A 19,060-nucleotide genomic window follows, 5' to 3' on the forward strand; every position below is an offset into this window, starting at 1 on the left:
TAAAGAGCCACAACGGGACTTTATAAATATATTGGATTGACGACAGCAGCGCACGTTTTACTGTAAGCAGTTAAGTCTTGGTTCGGCGCATTGTTGGATTAATGAGAAGCTGTAGTCCATCTTCATGAGCATCCTCATGGAATCGTTGCGAAATTATCATCTTCCTGCGTAAGGCTTCTGAGAAACATGTTGAAAATTTATCATCTGGTCGATATCAAAGTCGCTGCAGATGGAATAATCGATTGGGCTGAAAAGGATGTTAGAGGAATTACCTCGCAACCCTGTTGAAACACCTTTTCTGGCTTTCGCCTCCTTTGGGATCTAGAGCAATCACGGAACCACAAACATAGAAAAATCACGGAAATCATGGTCAGCGGCTGGGGATTAGAAAGGCGTTCCTCACAAACTCAACGTCACTTTCTCATCCAGTGCACCTCTCCGTTGTAATTACACTTTGTTGCGACTGAGTGGTACGTACAAAGTTAGCGGTCAATGTTGATTCAGGTTATGAAATTATTTGTGGAAATATCGAGTAATCTGACATACTGAAACTTAGAACTTGTCACTACTTACGCTGGGCCTTTTATTTTTACGTACGCACTACATCCAACACTGAGGTCTTTCTTTTTTAGCTTCTAATCTCAGACTCCACCACAGAACTGAACCTCCTCATGTGCACTTCCCAGTACCGAGTGTTCTTTGAGGCTTTAGCAGGTGTGTCATTAACTGTCGCTTCATATGTGCTGATTTTGCATGGCTACTTTCATCTCTTGTTCTTCCTACTACCTCTTCCTTTGGCTCTAGTAGCTATGAACTTTATTCACACGCTTTACATCTTAGTTGAGCGAAGATACAGTAGCCGACGCATGACGTCAAATGGCGTGGGGTACGAAAAGTAGATGTTACTCCAGTTTCAATCATCGTAAGACATTACACCAAATGAATTGTATTGTAATACAGTTGGCTGCTATGAAAGACAGGATTACACTCGGACCAACGCACCAAAACTCACTTTTGTTCGTTAAACTACTGAAAGAGTAATTCAGATTCTATGTAAAGAAATAGTGATGAATATCTCAACACAGAGATCATTACATAGTCTAAACTCCAATCTAGTATAAGTTTTTGCAGAACAGTAACTACATAGAGCCTCATTATTCATGTGTGCCGAATGATCACCCAGTGAGGCGGTTCGTGCTACTCGGGACAGTTTTTGAGCAGAGGTCTTGTAGTAAAGTTGCTAGGATTTCAGTGCGTGTCCTAAACCAACCAATCGCGACTAAGGCAGACCGTAATGGAGTTCAGAAAGTGTAATCTGATTTATGAAATACTAACGGTACTTTTTATCAATGTTCATCTGTGTAAATGGATTATATTTGTGAGTAATAAGGATATATCCCCACGCCGCACTTCATTCAAAAATGGTTCAAAATGGCTCTGAGCTCTATGGGACTTAACATCTGTGGCCATCAGTCCCCCTAGAACTTTGAACTACTTAAACCTAACTAACCTAAGGACATCACACACATCCATGCCCGAGGCAGGATTCGAACCTGCGACCGTAGCAGTCGCGCGGTTCCGGACTAAGCGCCTCAACCGCGAGACCACCGCGGCCGGCAACCGCCGCACTTCATTGAAAATTGTTATTATAAGCTATATATTAGACTATTTTTCCATAGTACGGAGAAACCACCTAGATGTCTTTTTAAAGTCTTAACTGTATTAAGAGGTTTTCTTTTCTGTTCTGGGAAGTTATGACTATTTTCATTTCTTTCGGTTTTTGTCTTTGTTCAGTGTTTCCTTACTACGTTTCCATTTTTCTGACGATAGCTTTCATTCTGACGAAAGTATGTCCTTACGGATCACATTACAGCATCTCCTCCATTCCTGTATACTTGTCATTTGGAATGGCGTTTAACCTTACAAAAACTTTTGGGTTACAGTCAATGAAACTGCCGCGAAATTGTTGAAATTATCTTTCCTTTTGCAAAGAAAATTCCATAAAACTTTTCATTGGCTTCATTAAAGCTCCCCTTGAGATTATCTGAAGCCGTATCTTTCTTTAAGCATTTACCTGGTCAGTTAGCTTACCACAAGAATGTGCTAATTTGTCGTGTTTGCGTTTAACATCACATCCTGCAATCATTTCTAACAGCTCAACATTTTCATTCAAATCTGGAACATTTGCACCTTCCTAATCGGTGCAATTCTCAAACATTTCTCCTCTCTCTGAAACAATCACTTCAACTCCCTTGCTGTCGCATCAGTTCCCTGTAAAGAATAAGTGTCTTGCTTCTCAGAAGACAACGGTTCTACAGCTGTACTTCGAGTTTCCGCCGTTATATTGGTACCTGAAGTATCAAATTCTCTCTCATTCTTGCATGTGCTACCTCACAGGATTTTGTATGCATCCACAGCAGTGTGTGCTCTTAACGGTTTGTCTACTAGTAATTTCTTGATTTGTTAGTAATATACTTTTCTCTAAAATATATTTCTTTTCGATAGTTTAGTGTTCCTATATTTATCTTATTATTAGGCTCATTACTACGTCCTAAATCAGCACTGGAGAATGGTAGATTGAGTTGGAACTAAGGAATAGTCAACAACTCCAAATCAAAATGTACTGAGCAGATGGGAGCATTTTCACTCGAAAATCAATCAGCACGTTTGATTTGATTTGATTTTAACAGGAGAGCTAAAACAGCTTAGGTCTAACCCGCTACTGCCCGCACCGACACTAGGTTTATTGTGCGGTACCACTCCCTGAATACCTAGTGAAGCCAACCAGAGCCCTTAAATAGTGCAAGGAGTCCCTCTACCAGTTTTTTGCTAGACACAGTTTCTTCAGGTCTAGTTGTCCCGAAGATTCTGTATCTTTAACTCTCTAATGCCATGCATTCAAAGATTAAGTGTGATGCAGTTTCTTCACCCTCATCACAGACCCTACATTTAGGGTCGTCTTCCATTATACCCATGGTGTGTAGGTGTTTTTGAAGTTCCCATGGCCGGTCATCAGTCCAGTCATGAGTGATCTCTCCTGTTCAACCTCAGGATTAAAGAGCTTCTTTTAAAAGATGGCTTACGCATCATTCCCTTACCATGTTTTTGTTTATGGACCTTGGTCCAATATCCTACGTGCTGTTCCCTAAGCCAGTTCCGCAGTTCTAATTTGATCATAGCCTTGGTGACTGTCAAGACAGGCTCCGGTCCAATAAATGGAGTTGTTGCCCCCATCCTAGCCAATCTATCGGCTTGTTCATTGCCACAGATGCCTGAGTGGCCAGGGACCCACACTAGGTACATCCGATTGCTTCCCCTACCTCCACCAGAGCCCTGTGGCAATCTGCAAGAATCAGACCTTGTTGCAGGAGCTGCCAATGATTTCAAGGCTACCTGGTTGTCTGAATAGATGTAAATGCTACGATCATTGTAGCACCTACTTATATTCTCCTCCACACGTGCCCTGATTCCAGTAATTTATGGTTGGAGTACAGAGGCCAGTTTCCCTAGAGAGATGCTGCTCCCCAGTCTTGGCTGAACCGCGTAGAACCCTGCCCCAGCGCCTTGATCTGTTTTCGACCCATCAGTGAACCAAACTATGTCCCCGTACAGTGTCTATTTTCTCTCACTGCTCCCTACTTCCAATTATTATATTGGAAGGCTTGTCGAAGCAGTTAGGAGTTATTATAGTCTGCGGGCATTTCCTCAGCCATACTTATATGTACCTCACTCACTATGTTAGTGTGTGATTCTGGATATCCAAATGAGACCTGTTTACAAGCATTTATCCATTTTCATTTCGTCGCATTGTTTTTAGGAAATATATGAAACTTTATTCGTAACTTGTCTGCTGTGGCTAGTACAACTGGCGATCGTGCAGCAAACCATTATTCTTCATTTAAAAAGTTACTCTAAAAATGCCTCTCAATACATCAATAATTACGGTGCGACTGTGGTCAATTGCCAGCCACTAATAAAAATTCACTATGCCATAAACGCAGAACGCAGCTCGTGGTCGTGCGGTAGCGTTCTCGCTTCCCGCGCCCGGGTTCCCGGGTTCGATTCCCGGCGGGGTCAGGGATTTTCTCTGCCTCGTGATGACTGGGTGTTGTGTGATGTCCTTAGGTTAGTTAGGTTTAAGTAGTTCAAAGTTCTAGGGGACTGATGACCATAGATGTTAAGTCCCATAATGCTCAGAGCCATTTGAACCATCAACGCAATTACAACACAGTACGTTACGGCAGTTTCGGACTACTGAGCGCTGGCTGGGTTCACTGACGTCAGCGGACGCTGCTACTGCGCATACAGCTCGTGATCTACACCGTGTATTCTGGTGTTCATAGTGTGTACCAGTTAGTTTCACACGCACCAGTTTCTAGGAGATTCGCTCAGGTCACATCGCATCTAACTTACATTCCAACGGGAACAAAGGAGACCGAAGTGCTGACTTCAGTTCTGGGCTACAGTGGGGCTGTGAAATCCCCGAAGCGCTTGCAGCGTTCAGAGCCGGCGGCTCTGTTCCGCCTCGGCTCGGCTCAGCCTGCTGCGCCGGGGACTGCCCCAATTGCACACGTACTGCCCGTGGCAGCAGCAGCGGCAGGTCGCCGCGACCCGCCCCGCCGGCGGCCAACTTTCAAACCCCGCCGACCGACCCACATACTGTACGACCGGCTCCACAGCTGACTGCGCCGCGGCGCAATCCGTCAGGCCGGGGGCTACAGCGCCTCGCGTCAGCGGAACCTACTCAACACACCGACTCTTCCAGATCTCCCCCTCGCTCAGCCTCTTTCTCCCACTTCTCGCATCCATGTCCGAGTCGCATTCCAAAATTAAGGTCCGGCGGCCAATATTTAACTGAATAAGTTTCACGCATGCAGCACTGTCTACAGACACCTTACGAAACTACTGCAGTGCTGATTTGATGCAGTCGTTTGCCAATCGGCGAGAGCAATTCGCAATGGCTGAGACAACCGTAAATCCCGCTAGTTGTAGAGTGCGCACTGTGATGATTTTTGCTGCAAAAAGTGTCTTCAGCTACTGAAATCTGTCTTTAGTTTTGCCTGGTGTATGGACCTGATTAATGAGTGGCAAGCATGTTCGAGAATGGTGTCGAGAATTAACAAATGTTCGCGGTGAACAACGGAGTGGCAGGTCTAGTATTCAGACCGATCACATCGTTGGTCAAGTGAACCAAAAACTTCGAAGTGATCCAACATTCCAAAATGTTGCTGTAACCTCAATTTACAAGACTGTCACTGAACAACTTGTATATCACTTTGTACGAGGTAGGTTCCAAAAATTCTCACTGATCAGCACAAAGAACGCTCAACGGTTTTTGGAGCGCTGCACACAAGACAGAGGATGCGTTCTGACACATTGTTAAGGACAAAGAGACGTGGATATCTCACAGCAACGCAGAACCTAAATAACAGTCAGCACAAGGCGGCCATTCCAGTTCATCCAAACCAAGAAAGTTTAAGCAACATCCTTTCTCGAACCGACAAAGAATGCTTATCGTTTTTTGAGACGAAAACGGTGTCCTTTTGATTGCTTTCACGGACCGTGGGACAACAATTACAGCTGATTTGTGGTGTGAAACGCTAAGCAAACATACGTGCGATCCAAATTATGCGCCGCGGAAACTGTCGTTTCGCAGTATCCTCCTCCACGACGACACACACCCTCATACCGCTGATAAAACCAAGGAGAAGATTCGAGATTTGCGTTGTGAACTTTGTAACCTTCCGTTCAATACCTATCTTCTACCAAGCTGTTATTTCCTCTTCTTGCATTTGAATAAGTGGTTGGGTGAACAAAGATTTCAAAACGACCATCTCAAGTAAGAATGGCGTTACCAATTCCTTCATTTCCTCGGCGGCAGGTTTCTATGCATGTGGGTTATAAGAACTGGTGCAGCGTTACAGAAAGTGTATGAACGTGAAAGCTTGTTATATGGAAGAGTAAAGTAGATACAGCATGCATTAATGATGATGATTGGTTTGTGGGGCGCTCAACTGCGCGGTCATCAGCGCCTGTACAAAGTCCCAATTTTTTCACACTCCAATTTGTTACGCAGTCCAATCCAGCCACTACCATGAAAGATGATTATAATAACTATGATGATGAAATGATGAGGACAACACAAACACCCAGTCCCCAGGCAGAGAAAATCCCCAAACCGACCAGGAATCGAACCAGGGACCCCGTGATCCAGGGGGCAGAAACGCTAGCCACTAGACCACGAGCTGCTGACAGTATGCATTAAAATATTACAGTCAATAGAAACCTTTTCTCATGGGCTTTTTTGTAATGGCAACACGGACCTTATTTTTGCAATACGCCTCTTACTTCCTACAAGCTAGCAATACAGATAGTATCTATCAAGTAACACAGTGAGACCGACACTTTAAGAACTTTCAATTCGTGTGACGTATGTGGCAGAAGCATGTGCTGTTCTCAGCAGTTACAGACACATTTCAAGAAAGAAATACAGAAGTTTCTACTCTTCTGAGAGGAACAGAACTTAAACCTCGGTAATGGCTAACGTCACTGAGTCGTTTTAGACCCAGCATCATAGGATAATTTCCTTGCACTGACCCTTTCAAACACAGACACTGTCTGATGGGAAACCGCAATCACTGGTTATAGAATGTTAATTATAATCCCTCTTGATTGCAAAAATGTTTATTAACATGACCAGTTTCGGTTCCTGTAGAACCATCTTCAGATATGCAATTTCGGTTACAAAAGTAACCCGTCCACACGGAACCACCTTCACATGCTGCGTCACATGCTGCGTCACATGCATATGAAGGTGGTTGCGTGTGGCCGGGTTACTCCTGTAACCGAAATTACATATCTGAAGATGGTTCTACAGGAACAAAAACCGGTCATGTGAATAAACATTTTTGCAATCAAGACGGATTATAATTGACATCGAAATTATAACCGCCATCAGCACATGGCACGGAGTGCGTGATGTTCCCAGGATGTAGCAGGTGTCTGGAGTACCAGCGGTTCCGGCTTCTTGGGCACTCCCGCATAGGAAGATAGCACAGCATGCCATGGCGGACTCCTGTGTCGGAGAAAGAGGACCACAGTCACACACGGTGGATGACACTAACACTCAAACCTGCAGATGTCAGACAGTGGGATCGGTTGCAAACGTACATAGTATCAACGGAAACTCCGAAATATTTTGTGCTATGACCTGTTGTCCAGGAGTCATAAGTAAACAGCTGACGTACGAAGTACACAAAAAGCGTCACTGCGAGCGTCTGTTCTGTAGAGCTCCCATGGACAAAAGCATTAGTATGTTGTACCAAGGGTCCTGAGCCCGAGCCCTGGTCATGTCAGTTTTTGTATTGCAGTACATGTGGAAATTTTATACGGGAGCAACATGTCCCTGACATCTAAAAAGACTGTTCGGAGTTTAAAGCAATGTTTTATTGGTTGTCCTCTTTCGCTTCTTTTATTTGAGAGTACCAAACCGGTAGTGAATATTTGTAGTTTCACAGAATAAACAAACCAGCGGAACAGGTGAATAAAAAAGCAATTGCATCCGAAGTATGAAAGTATAATAATAATAATAATAATAATAATAATAATAATAATAATAATAATTATTATTATTATTATTATTATATATAATTATTATTATTATTATTATTATTATTACTAATACTTCTGCGCGTGTGATGCAATTGCTTTTTATTGTTCTGTTCCAATTTTTTACGTATATTCTGTGAAACTACAAATGTACTCTATAGGTTTGCTACTTTCAAATAAACGAAGTGAGAGCGGACTGCTAATGAAAATTGCTTACTACAGTACAAAAAAAGGACAACCACGACTCGAACCATTGACCCCTTGTACGGCAAATTAATGCTCTATTAACTCCACCACGAGAACTCTTCACGACAGACGCTCACAGTAATGTTTTTCTTGCGCTCCGTACGTCGGGTGTTACTACTTGCCGTTTATGCACGCTCTCCCGGATGACAGCACGAAGTATAACGAAGTTTTGGATGATGGTCTGTCGATGTACAACTTTTGATACCAATCTGACTGGCATCTGGAGGTTTGGGTGTAAGTCCCAATGACATGTAAACCAGCGTTAACACCTGACAGAGTGAAGGAGGCTACGGTTTCGAGTCCTACGCGGAGAACTGTAGCTGCTGCAGTGCCCCCATACATGGAGTCTCGTTTCATACCCTTAATCATGTACAGATAAAATAATAGTGAACAATTGCTACTTACGTCTAGTATTATTTCACTTCAGTCCTTTCATCATTACTGGTAATCTCCATTATTTTTAAAAACTGTATGTTGTTGGATAGCACCTTTCTTTCTTCAATCCCGTCTTTCCTTGCCCTCTATCTTTTCTGCTCTAGGTGACTTCTCAGTAACTCTGTTTTCTAAATAGTGGTGTTGTGTTGGTTCACGGAGCTATGCAAATAAATGTTTATGAAGTAATCGAACAATTTTCTTAACCCGCTGTGTATTGTAGCAATAATAAAGAGATTCTACGCTTCCTTCTCAAGTTTCGTTATTTTGCATCATTCAGTACAAAGTTACGGACTAATGTTCCTAATGTCTCTTTGATGGGTTACTCGAATATATTCTAAGATCGAACAGGTGACCTACCCGTGTAGCTGCGCGCGTTAACATCTCGCTTCTGACATTCTGGGAGGAGCATCAGCTCCAGAATGAATACGACTGTCGGATTAACAACGAGGGCAGTTATGCTGGTTAGCCTGGCTGTGGTACTCATGCGGTTTGCCACGTCCGTGAATATCGCGCTGGTACCTACAAGCTGCCTCAGCCACACGATTCGCTGACATTTAGAAACTGTACGCACACTTTCACGAGTGACAACATTAGACGCAGAGAGATGTGGTATACGAATTCTGTCCCGTAAAAGGGTGGGGTGGGAGGGGGGGACGACACGAATGCCATCCGGCCATGCCCTACACTTCAATCACCAAACCCAGACTAACAGGCTAATCCCGTGGTGAAATGGGATAAAGTCATCAAAAAGAAGACACTAAGGTCAAAAGTGAGAACAATCAAAACGAGAGAGCTTGTTTTCAAATACCAGCGTCAATTAAGAAATCAGCAATGTGACATCTTTCAAATCTTGGGCAAGAGTCGATATAGAAAATTATCCCAGCTCTCCAAAGTTATTAAAAGAGCTGCCTCACGCTGTCGACTCAATGAAGATGCGACAATTCAGAGTCCTTTTCCAAGTATGTGGCTGGTTTATCACGTTCTGGGATACAGAATCAAGTAGCTTTCATCAGAAACAAGTGCTTATCCAGATCATCTTACGAATGCATGATAGGAGCCCCCACGTTCTCCATATATACATTTGCTCATTAGTAATGTTTGAAGAAGTGAAGTACTGTTTATGATTTTCTTTGAATATGGATCCACAGTTGCTGGAAATTTTTGAAATGACTGCAGACAGCCTGAAAAGCAACTGTTTGCTTTATTGTTGACATTCAACAATTTCGTTCTTATATCGGTATCAAGTACCGTATTTACGAAATTAAAGATTAACAGAACCTTAAAATGCCTCAAGGACAAAATTTTACAACAGTAAGATAAATTACTCAAGGAGCTGACAGTTTCATAGTGGTCTGGAGTCATTTCAGGAACGAAAGTATTATCGCTGGATATGTAAGAAAATTTAGTTTTATCTACGCAGAAGTATCGTGATTCACCTTGGACGTGTTTAAATTCATAATAAGGCACGTAAATAAGGGAGGCAAAAAGTCGCATAACATTGAATTAATCTCTCAGATTATACTATACGAAGTCAAACTTTCAGGTAGAATTAGTTCTCGTGGTGATTGATACTGATTTCAGAATACTGTGTTGGGATATTTGGGCTAAGACATTAACAAATGCAGTGCAAGAACTCATTGTTAACTACGTTAGCATCTGCAGGAAACAAACCGAGCGAGGTGGCGCAGTGGTCAGCACATCGGACTCTTTCGCGAGGACGACGGTTCAAACCCGCGTAGGGCAACCAGATATAGGTTTTCCTTGACTTCCCTAAGTTGCCCCAGGGAAGTGCCGGTATGGTTCCTTTGAAATGGCACGGCCGATTTCCTTCCCCATCCTTGACACAATCAGACCTTGTGCTATGTCTCTGATGACCTTGATGTCGACAGGACGTTAAACCTAATTCCTTCCTTCCTGCAATAAATATTTTTTCTTTACTTTGTACCGTAAATTTTCCATTCATTTCGCTGAATATATTCCAGTTACTTATGCATTCTTTAAAAGAGTTAGGCTTCCCTGTTCTACATCTTCACCCACTTTGCGATTTATTGTTCCTCACAAGGAAGCTTAATGTAATGTATCCCATATTTGTAAATATCTATTGCATGTTTTTATATTCTAGAATACCTGCAGTCTCGATACTGAAAGTTGCCTTATCCTGTATTAAGTTGTTACATGTGTAGTCCATTAAAACAGCTATCTTGATTTCAAATAAATGTTTGTCACTTCCACACAGCAACTAAAACTTCTATCTATATTTAACTTTTATTTCCGGAGGAAGTTAACATCCTGTGGACACCTAGCGCAAGCTCCGACCGGAGAGGGATGGGGAATGCGTCCACCACTGGCTACGTTCAGTGAACCACTCCAGCGTCCAGCTCAGTTAGGGAGAGCACGAGAAACCTGAACCAGAATGGTAGACCTAAGTTCGAATCTAGCAAACGCCGCGCCACGTCGCCCGGCTGCTTTACATTGAGGAACCATGTGATACTATGTATTGTTGATAAGACTGGCTAACTGATTGATTAGATGTGTCAGACTTTAATCTTTTAACTTCCTCAGCAATCTTAAAATACATCATAGGCGCAGAGTAACTGCAAGTAAAATTTACAGTCTAAATTTTTAACTGGGGCTATTATGTTCCTTGGGCAACGGCCTTGCCGCAGTGGATACATCTGTTCCTGTGAGATCACTGAAGTTAAGCGCTGTCGGGCGCGGTCGGCACTTTGATGGGTGACCATCCAGGCCGCCATGCGCTGTTGCCATTTCTCGGGGTGCACTCAGCCTCGTGATGCCAATTGAGGAGCTACTCGACCGAATAGTAGTGGCTTCGGACAAGAACACCATCTTAACGACCGGGAGAGCGGTGTGCTGACCCCACGCCCCTCCTATCCGCATCCTCCTTGATGATGACACGGCGGTCGGATGGTTCCGGTAGGTCACTCGTGTCCTGAAGACTGAGTGCTATTATGTTCCTTAGTGACAGCTGGAAACGAAATCAACTTTTCCTGGCCTCTTAGTACGCATGCTACCAGCTGGATGGATCTCTTGGGAGTTTTGGATGTAATCCGTCAAATTCTGCCACAGAAGATATTTTAAACAGTATATAATCAGAAAAGAAACCAAATTTCGCCAGTTTTCCATGAAGGATATTAAACTTGTACCGTCGACGGCTACTCTTGGGTTATTTAAGTTCAAGTTAGTTTAAATCCGTTCTGTGCTCATTTTGTAGATGGGTGAGTCCTTTGAGAGTGGTATTTTATTAGCAAATCCATTTCTTGTCTGGCAGGAGGAACTAAGCTGTGCTGCATATGAGAATTTAATATTATATGTACTGGCAAATAAAAATTATTAACTCTTTATTCATAACCTCTTAAGAAAACTACCAACGCGTGGTCTAATAGATCGTGGAGTTCCGGGTTCGATTCCCGGAAGGATTAGAGATTTTCTTCGCCGTGGACTGGATGTTCATGTTATTTCGTCTAATGTTCATCGACACGCAAACAGCGGACGTGTCGTCAAACAGGAAGGCGTTTTCATTTTAGTTTTAAGTTTAACATAGATTTCTTTCGGTATTAAAATCATTTGAATAGATTCCAAATATAAAATTCCGAGTAACGAGACTTCCGATTGATTCACTGGACAATAGCCACGTCACATGTAACAGTTACGTCTGACATCTAATATCAAGTTACCACGAGAAATTGGAAAACCAGAATAAAATACTGATCGGCAGACAAACACTGTCCGGTGTCTGGCCAGACATTATCAAGCGGTGATAAACAGCGCCGTACCTTCGACGCATCTACACTGCTTTGTAATACAATGCGCAACGCGGAAACGAGTCCCGGATTACAGCTTCGTTATTTCGTACAGCTAAAACCACGCTATCGTTAAGGAACAATGCCGTTCTTTGTGCCATAGAAGTGGCGGCAGCAGTAACTACATCGTTTCCGTTTGTTCCCTGCTAAGTAACGTGGCAGCTTCCATGAAATACTGTTACCATTCGGTACGGAGCACTCTCATAGTCTGTATCTGAAGGAAGGTGGTATTCAAAAGGCAGTTCAGCTGAGAGGGACGAAACAAAAAATGCGTCATGGCTTTGTTGGAAAATCATGACGAAATCACCCAGAATTGGATTTATGTTTCCCTCGAAAACCAGGATTGGCGAAGTAGTTACCACACTACATCAGAATGAAGAAGCCACTGTGCCACACCCTTCTACAGCAGTGCCAGGCATTTTCGTGACCGAAATGTTGTGACAATTTGTAGAAACCACATCAATATTCTCTCCTGTACAATAAAAACTGAGCCTTACAGTTACTACCATTGTAGGTGAACTATTCCTCAGTATTTACTTTTTCTGAAAAATGAAGTATTTAGACTACTTTAGTAGCTTTATGCGCTCTTAACAGTCTTACCAGACAGGTTATGTATTCCCTGGTTGCACAGGAAAATACACTGACATAGTGTTTACACACAGAGTGATCAGAGACACTGGAAAGCTAATAATGTTGCACGGTGCCTTTTGTTGAGAAATAAAGAGTTAAAAAATCGATACATTGCGCCGTTTCCGAGTCATTAGCGCTGAAGTTGGCCAGTCAAGATATTACGCTCCTAAATTCAAGCGACCCGCCAGATACGGTGTCCCCAAAAAGAGATCATATGGTTCAAATGGCTCAGAGCACTATGAGACTTAACTGCTGTGGTCATCAGTCCCCTAGAACTTAGAACTACTTAAACCTAACTAACCTAAGGACATCACACACATCCATGCCCGAAGCAGGATTCGAATCTGCGACAGTAGCGGTCACGCGGTTCCAGACTGTAGCGCCTATAACCGCACGGTCACTTCAGCCGGCCAAAAGAGATCGTTTAGTTTCCTAAACGCGAATAATTAAGTGCTAATTAACTCGGAAACGACGCAACGTATCTAATTTTTTCTTAATTATATCTCAGCAAGACCTGTTCTGCAACAACCTTACAAGCTTTTCAGACTGTTTCTTACCATTATGCATTCTATACTTTTCGCAGGTATCAGAAATTCATCCACTGATAAGCTTCGTCAGATTAAAGCTATGTGGCTTGCCAGAATGGTTATAACCCGTAACCTTTGCATTTCGTGGGCAAATGTTCTGCCGAGTGAATTATCCAGGCGCATCTCACGACCCGTCCTCGCAGCTTTACTTCACCAGCAGCTCATCTCCTACCCTCCAAACTTCACGAGAACTCTTCTGGACGACAGGATATTGCGGAGAAATCGGTTAGCTAGAGCCCAGGAGATTATTGTGTAGTTCAGTCAGCAGCAACGTCAGGTCTGTTTTGAAACTTCCTGTTGAATTAAAACTAGGTACCGCTAAGAGGTTACGGATTTATTCTGAAAGCAAATGCTTAGATTGCGGCTAAACCATTTCTTCACATGCTATTTCTTCTACGAGTGTGAATCGAGCGAAGTTTGCAGGAAAACTTCTGTTAAGTTTCAGAAGCATACGTACTGATGGAAGTACATCTATGAGGGCAAGTCGTGAGTCATGCTAGGATAGCTCAGCCTGCAAGGCAGCTCTGCACGTTCGGTCAGGGGACTGGCCACCCTCTGTAATAAAAAAAATGTTCTCAACGGTAGAATTTGAAGGTCATGCGACCACTAACGAGGAATCTACGAAGAACCGTCGAAATAAAGACCAAAACGTCCCGGTACAGCACACTATTTTAATCTGTGAATCTCAAATAAGTGCATATTCCGCTACAGAGTGAAAGATTGATTATGGAATTTATCCATCACTGGAAATTTTCGCCTAGCCCGTTTTTCGAATGTTGCTTCAACAGCCATGTATGTATCTTGAACGCTGTGAGATTCACCAATGAAAATCTTTTGTTATTCTTCTGGTTGGACAGCATTCCAGCGAGCTGTATTTTTATTCTGCACTATTTTCACGCGTGGCCCATTTTCCAGGGCATCTTGAAACAGTAGTGAAGCTGGCATGAGCATTTCGAGGACACCTAAAATCAAAGGCAGGCACTACGCATAAATTCATCCTATGATTCCGAGAGTACAGTGCTACAATTAAAAACATCGAGAAGCTTCACGACACTTCTAGCACGGCTGAAATTTAGTCATCGGAAGTTGAACAATCATTTCTATCGGATCAGCCTAAGTGCCAACCCTCTGTTTGCGGAGAGGAAGAAGATCCAAATCACACATTTCCATTTCCGCAATCTCCTCTGAACACTTATCACAAACATACTTTGAAGTAATATTCGTGCTCTATCATCAGTTCCCAAGCAGCCTCCAAACGTTGTCACCGTCCAACGACAAAACGTATAAAATCCTGTCGGAATTCGTCAACAGAGCCAACACCCCGGTGCAGCTTCTAGCGCTGCTAATACAGTGCTTTTGGTACCTCGGTTGTAAAATTTGTTTTATTTCGAAATCCGCTCTTTGTTATGCCTGGGTAACTTCATACCAGGGTAAGACGGACTTATGTCTACTGCGAATTGTCAATAAAAACTGCTGTGTAACATTTCCGGTGTTGACAGGTCTTTATGGGCACGTTTCGAAGACAGAACTAGAAACAGTAGTTCAGAATAACTTAACATCGCGGTAGAATAAAGTCTTTCAGAATCTTTTGTTTTTCGTATCAGATAAGAGCCAACAATAGTCAATGTCTATGGTTGAGATAGTGTATAAATGCTAGCAAGATGTATTTCCTAGGTGTAACTAGAACTATTACTGCTGCACTGTTTGTGTCATCATGGGCTAAACATCAGCCGAACCCACGAAAATAGAAATCCTCCCGTACAGCGATGTAAACAGGACGCCGACTGCCCTCCGCTATCTAGCAGGCGATGCCGGTGAAAGCTTCCGTCAGCGGTGCAACGCTAGCGTGTCTAACGCTTCAATTTAATATTACTCAACTGGTCATTGCACGCTACTGGATTTGTGCAATCTAAGAGAACGAAAGCCAAGTACGGTCGCTCAGTATCACACTAAGGTTTCGTAAAATTCTTTCAACGGGTGTCTGTCAAAACTGTTCACTGCCAGTGAACGATGCCGACATGATGCTAAATGCCAATCCCAGCCCGGTGCGCGAGATGGAACACCGCAAGCCCGAGAGGACCGATCTTACTCACCTGTAACCGTTTTGCATACAATGAGCACTTTATTACTCATGCAAACAAGCGGATCTCAAGCGCACTTTTTTTTCGGCCATCGTTGCAGCTTTCACCCCAAGCTCAGCTTGCAGCTGCTTTACAGCGGACCAAAAATTAACATATCGTAAAAATATGCCGTTCAGCATTTTTTTGCACGAGAATGCAGAAAAACCTAGTATTATGATTTTAAAGACTCAGATTTTACCAAATAACTATGTGTGTATGTGAAACCTTATGGGACTTAACTGCTAAGGTCATCAGTCCCTAAGCTTACACACTACTTAACCTAAATTATCCCAATGACACACACACACACACACACACACACACACACACACACACACACACACACACACACACACACACACACACACACACAAGGACTCGAACCTCCGCCGGGACCAGCTGCACAGTCCATGACTGCAGCGCCTCTGACCGCTCGGCTAATCCCGCGCGGCACCAAATAACTAAATTCTTTAAGAGCTTTCCTTTATTCTGGTACTAATTCGTCCTTCCTTTTCATTTATGATTTAAAAACCAGGCCGAAGGTATGTTATATAATGCTGAACCCTCTTGTTCAAGTAAACATGTTAGGTTACCATGTTGATCTTTACACTATATTGTATGGAATCACACTTGGTTTTAGAGTTTATTTGGACTGTAATATCTGTGGCTGCATAGATAAGCCCACAAAAGCCGACGTAAACACATTATTGTTTTTGTAGGCTTGATTATTGCCATTACATGACAGATCAACTGACTTTGTGCTAGAACACCGCGTGCACGAAGTACCGGCGATGAGAGAGTAGAAAAAGCTGTTTCCCGGAATCTCATTACCTTGCGGAAATAACTTCTGGTCTAAAGCGTTCGTTATGAGGGTTGTCAGCTGTTTACGGCCAGTCGATACAGATTGGGAAAAGGTAACTTTAATTTCTGCGGGGCTCCGAAAGCCGAGTTTGCTGCCTCGAATCAGGGGCGTGGTTGTTGGATTTAAATGTGCCTTTACTCGGACTTGTATACGGATTAAGAATCAGATGAGACAATACGTGCAGTGAATACGTGTTTAAGGGGTATGTCATCGAAATAATACAGACTGTAGAATATGCTGTATTCAAACATCACGAATCTAATCTCACTAAATGAATTAAACTCTAAACAGAATATCTCTGGGCAGTAGTTTCAACAGTGCAGGAAATCACTGTTTCGCAGATTTAATATTCTCGTATCTTCTGCTCATAATCAGTCTCTGTCATGTTTGCTATGAGACTGAAGGGTCGGGTTCGAACCGAACTCATTGGCGTTCGAAGGTTGTGAGCACCAAATTCTTAAAATTGTAGCTGTCAGAGTATTTTCTCTTGCCAATGTGAACCGTACCATTAATAGTGCAGTAACTGCACTCCTGCCGGAAAAGGTAGAGAAGGTGTAGCCCATTAAGCTTGTCAACATAGGTCGTTAACACAGAAACGATCATTATTTACATTTTTATACCTGCACACAATTTCTTTGAGTGCGTTGTCAATGTTCATAAACAGTGTGTATTTCAAGTTTTGACGTTTGGTTGTAAGATATGGAAGACTACTGACTTTCAAAACTTGAGTTTGGACGGCAAGCAATTGAGATTAGTGAAATATAGTGGGTGGAGCAAACAGTCGCGAACTGATGGCCTAAGGAGCAAGGAAGTTCACTGCTTGACAACATAAGGAGATATCTAAAAAAAACAGCCTCCAGCAAGGAAGGTCTGTGTCCTTAGACAAAATCCACGAGCAAGTTGAATGTCAGCAGCCTGAAGATTGTAATGTGTCTAGACGTACGGAGGCCTCTATTCAGCAGTGAATATGAAATGTTTGATTATGATATGATAATCGAACATATCTTCCTCACTTTGTTATACTTTTCATTGCGACACTTGAGCTTGTTGAGCCAAATACGAGGGTTGCAACTGTAATAGTGGCAACTATTTATTTACAGCTCGTACAATGTAGATAAATGTTTCAAAGTTTTATTGACCTTCAAAGTATTCACCAGCATTGTGTGTAGCCCGTTGACCTCGATGTGGAAGTCGTATGATCCCCTTAGGAGTGCCAGTTGTGTTGACAGTTCGAGCGGCGCGGTCTATTGCACGACGAATTTGTAGCAGTTCTGAAGCGAATGCCGTGAAGTGTTTCCTTCAGTTTGGATATCGTCTTGAAATCACGAGGGCTTAAGTCAGCAGAGTGCAGTAGGTGGTATAGCACTTAACAGTCCCATCAGTCTCACAAATCAGTAACAGCTTGCACTGTACGTGCTTGAGCATCGTCCTGCAAAATGATTGTCAGGTCCTGCAGAAAGTGTCATCACTTCTGTCTCTAAGCTGGTCGTAGGTTGTGTTCCAAAAATGAACAGCATAGTGTGATGACACTTTCTGCAGGACCTGACCATCATTTTGCAGGACAATGCTCAAGCACGTACAGTGTAGGCTGCTACTGATTTGTTTGACTGATGGGGCTGCTAAGCGCTATACCACCTACTGCACTTCCCTGTCTTAAGCCCTCTTGAGTTCAACTCGATTTCGAAACTGAAGGAAACACTTCATGGCATTCGCTTCAGAACTGCTACAAATTCGTCGGGCAATAGACCGCGCCGCTCGAACTGTCAACACAACTGACACTGATAAGGGTATCGTACGACTTCCACATCATTGTCAACGGGTTATACACAATGCTGGTGACTACTTTGGAAGGTCAGTAAAACTTTGAAACACTATTTTGTACGAACTGTAAATAAATAGGTGCCACTATTAAAGTTCCGACCCTCGTATAATAGCATAGTTTGAAACGTAAATTCACATTCCCCTGCCGAAGAACTACACAGATACGTTAACCTGTTGCACAAGATAAAACACGAATGTCGTTAGCAAAGCAGCACAGGTACATCGCCACACAGTGATCCCAGGTTCTAGACCTATAATAGCACATCTGTAAATACACAACAGCACCCTGACAGCATGGATGAGGGACCTCACCGCACCGACAGCTGGATGTCCGGTCGATGCTGTTGACAACGTGCAAATTGCGCGTGTGACTTACGTATTGTAGCGCGAGTGTAGCTGGCGGCTCGGACTGGAGTGCGCGCAGAGAGACGTGTAGCGCGGCGAGCCTTCACGTCAGCTGTGGCGGTGTAACTGAACCTGGCGCACAACAATCCTTCCCGGCGACGCCACTCGGGCACCGCTGCGCCCAGGGGAGGGGGCAGCCGCGCGCTCATTGGTCCGCTGCGAGCGCGGCGCAACGGCCGCGGGTTCGAGCCTCGTCGCTTGAAGTCATCTACAACACTGGGTTCGATACATGACCAGTGTCTGTGGCACTTGCATAGCTGAAGGACCCCATACACGACCAATTTCGTGGCAGCCTGGGCACAAGACCGTTAATCCGTTGGTCGTTAATTAACAAAGTTAAAGACTCGTTTACACCTGTGCACCTTGCGGCTCATCGCCGTGTGGCTGTGCTTGCCCAACACGCAAGTAGTGGCACGCGTGTATGCATCTACATCTACATCTACACTCTGCAAGCCACCTGACGGTGTGTGGCGGAGGGTACCTTGAGTACCTCTATCGGTTCTCCCTTCTATTCCAGTCTCGTAT

At 43.4% G+C, this 19,060-nt stretch overlaps 1 protein-coding gene across 1 annotated transcript in view; it reads right to left on the minus strand.

Moving 5' to 3' along the window:
• LOC126272925 (uncharacterized) overlaps window positions 1-18,841 on the minus strand; it is a 331,098-nt gene extending 312,257 nt beyond the window's left edge. Inside the window, exon 1 of the mRNA XM_049976217.1 lies at window positions 18,507-18,841. The gene's annotated coding sequence lies outside the window, so the exon portion shown is untranslated. The remainder of the gene's footprint in view (window positions 1-18,506) is intronic.
• Window positions 18,842-19,060: the final 219 nt, after the last annotated feature.

The sequence above is a fragment of the Schistocerca gregaria genome, chromosome 1 (assembly GCF_023897955.1).
Source record: "Schistocerca gregaria isolate iqSchGreg1 chromosome 1, iqSchGreg1.2, whole genome shotgun sequence".
Classification (NCBI taxonomy): Eukaryota; Metazoa; Arthropoda; class Insecta; order Orthoptera; family Acrididae; genus Schistocerca; species Schistocerca gregaria.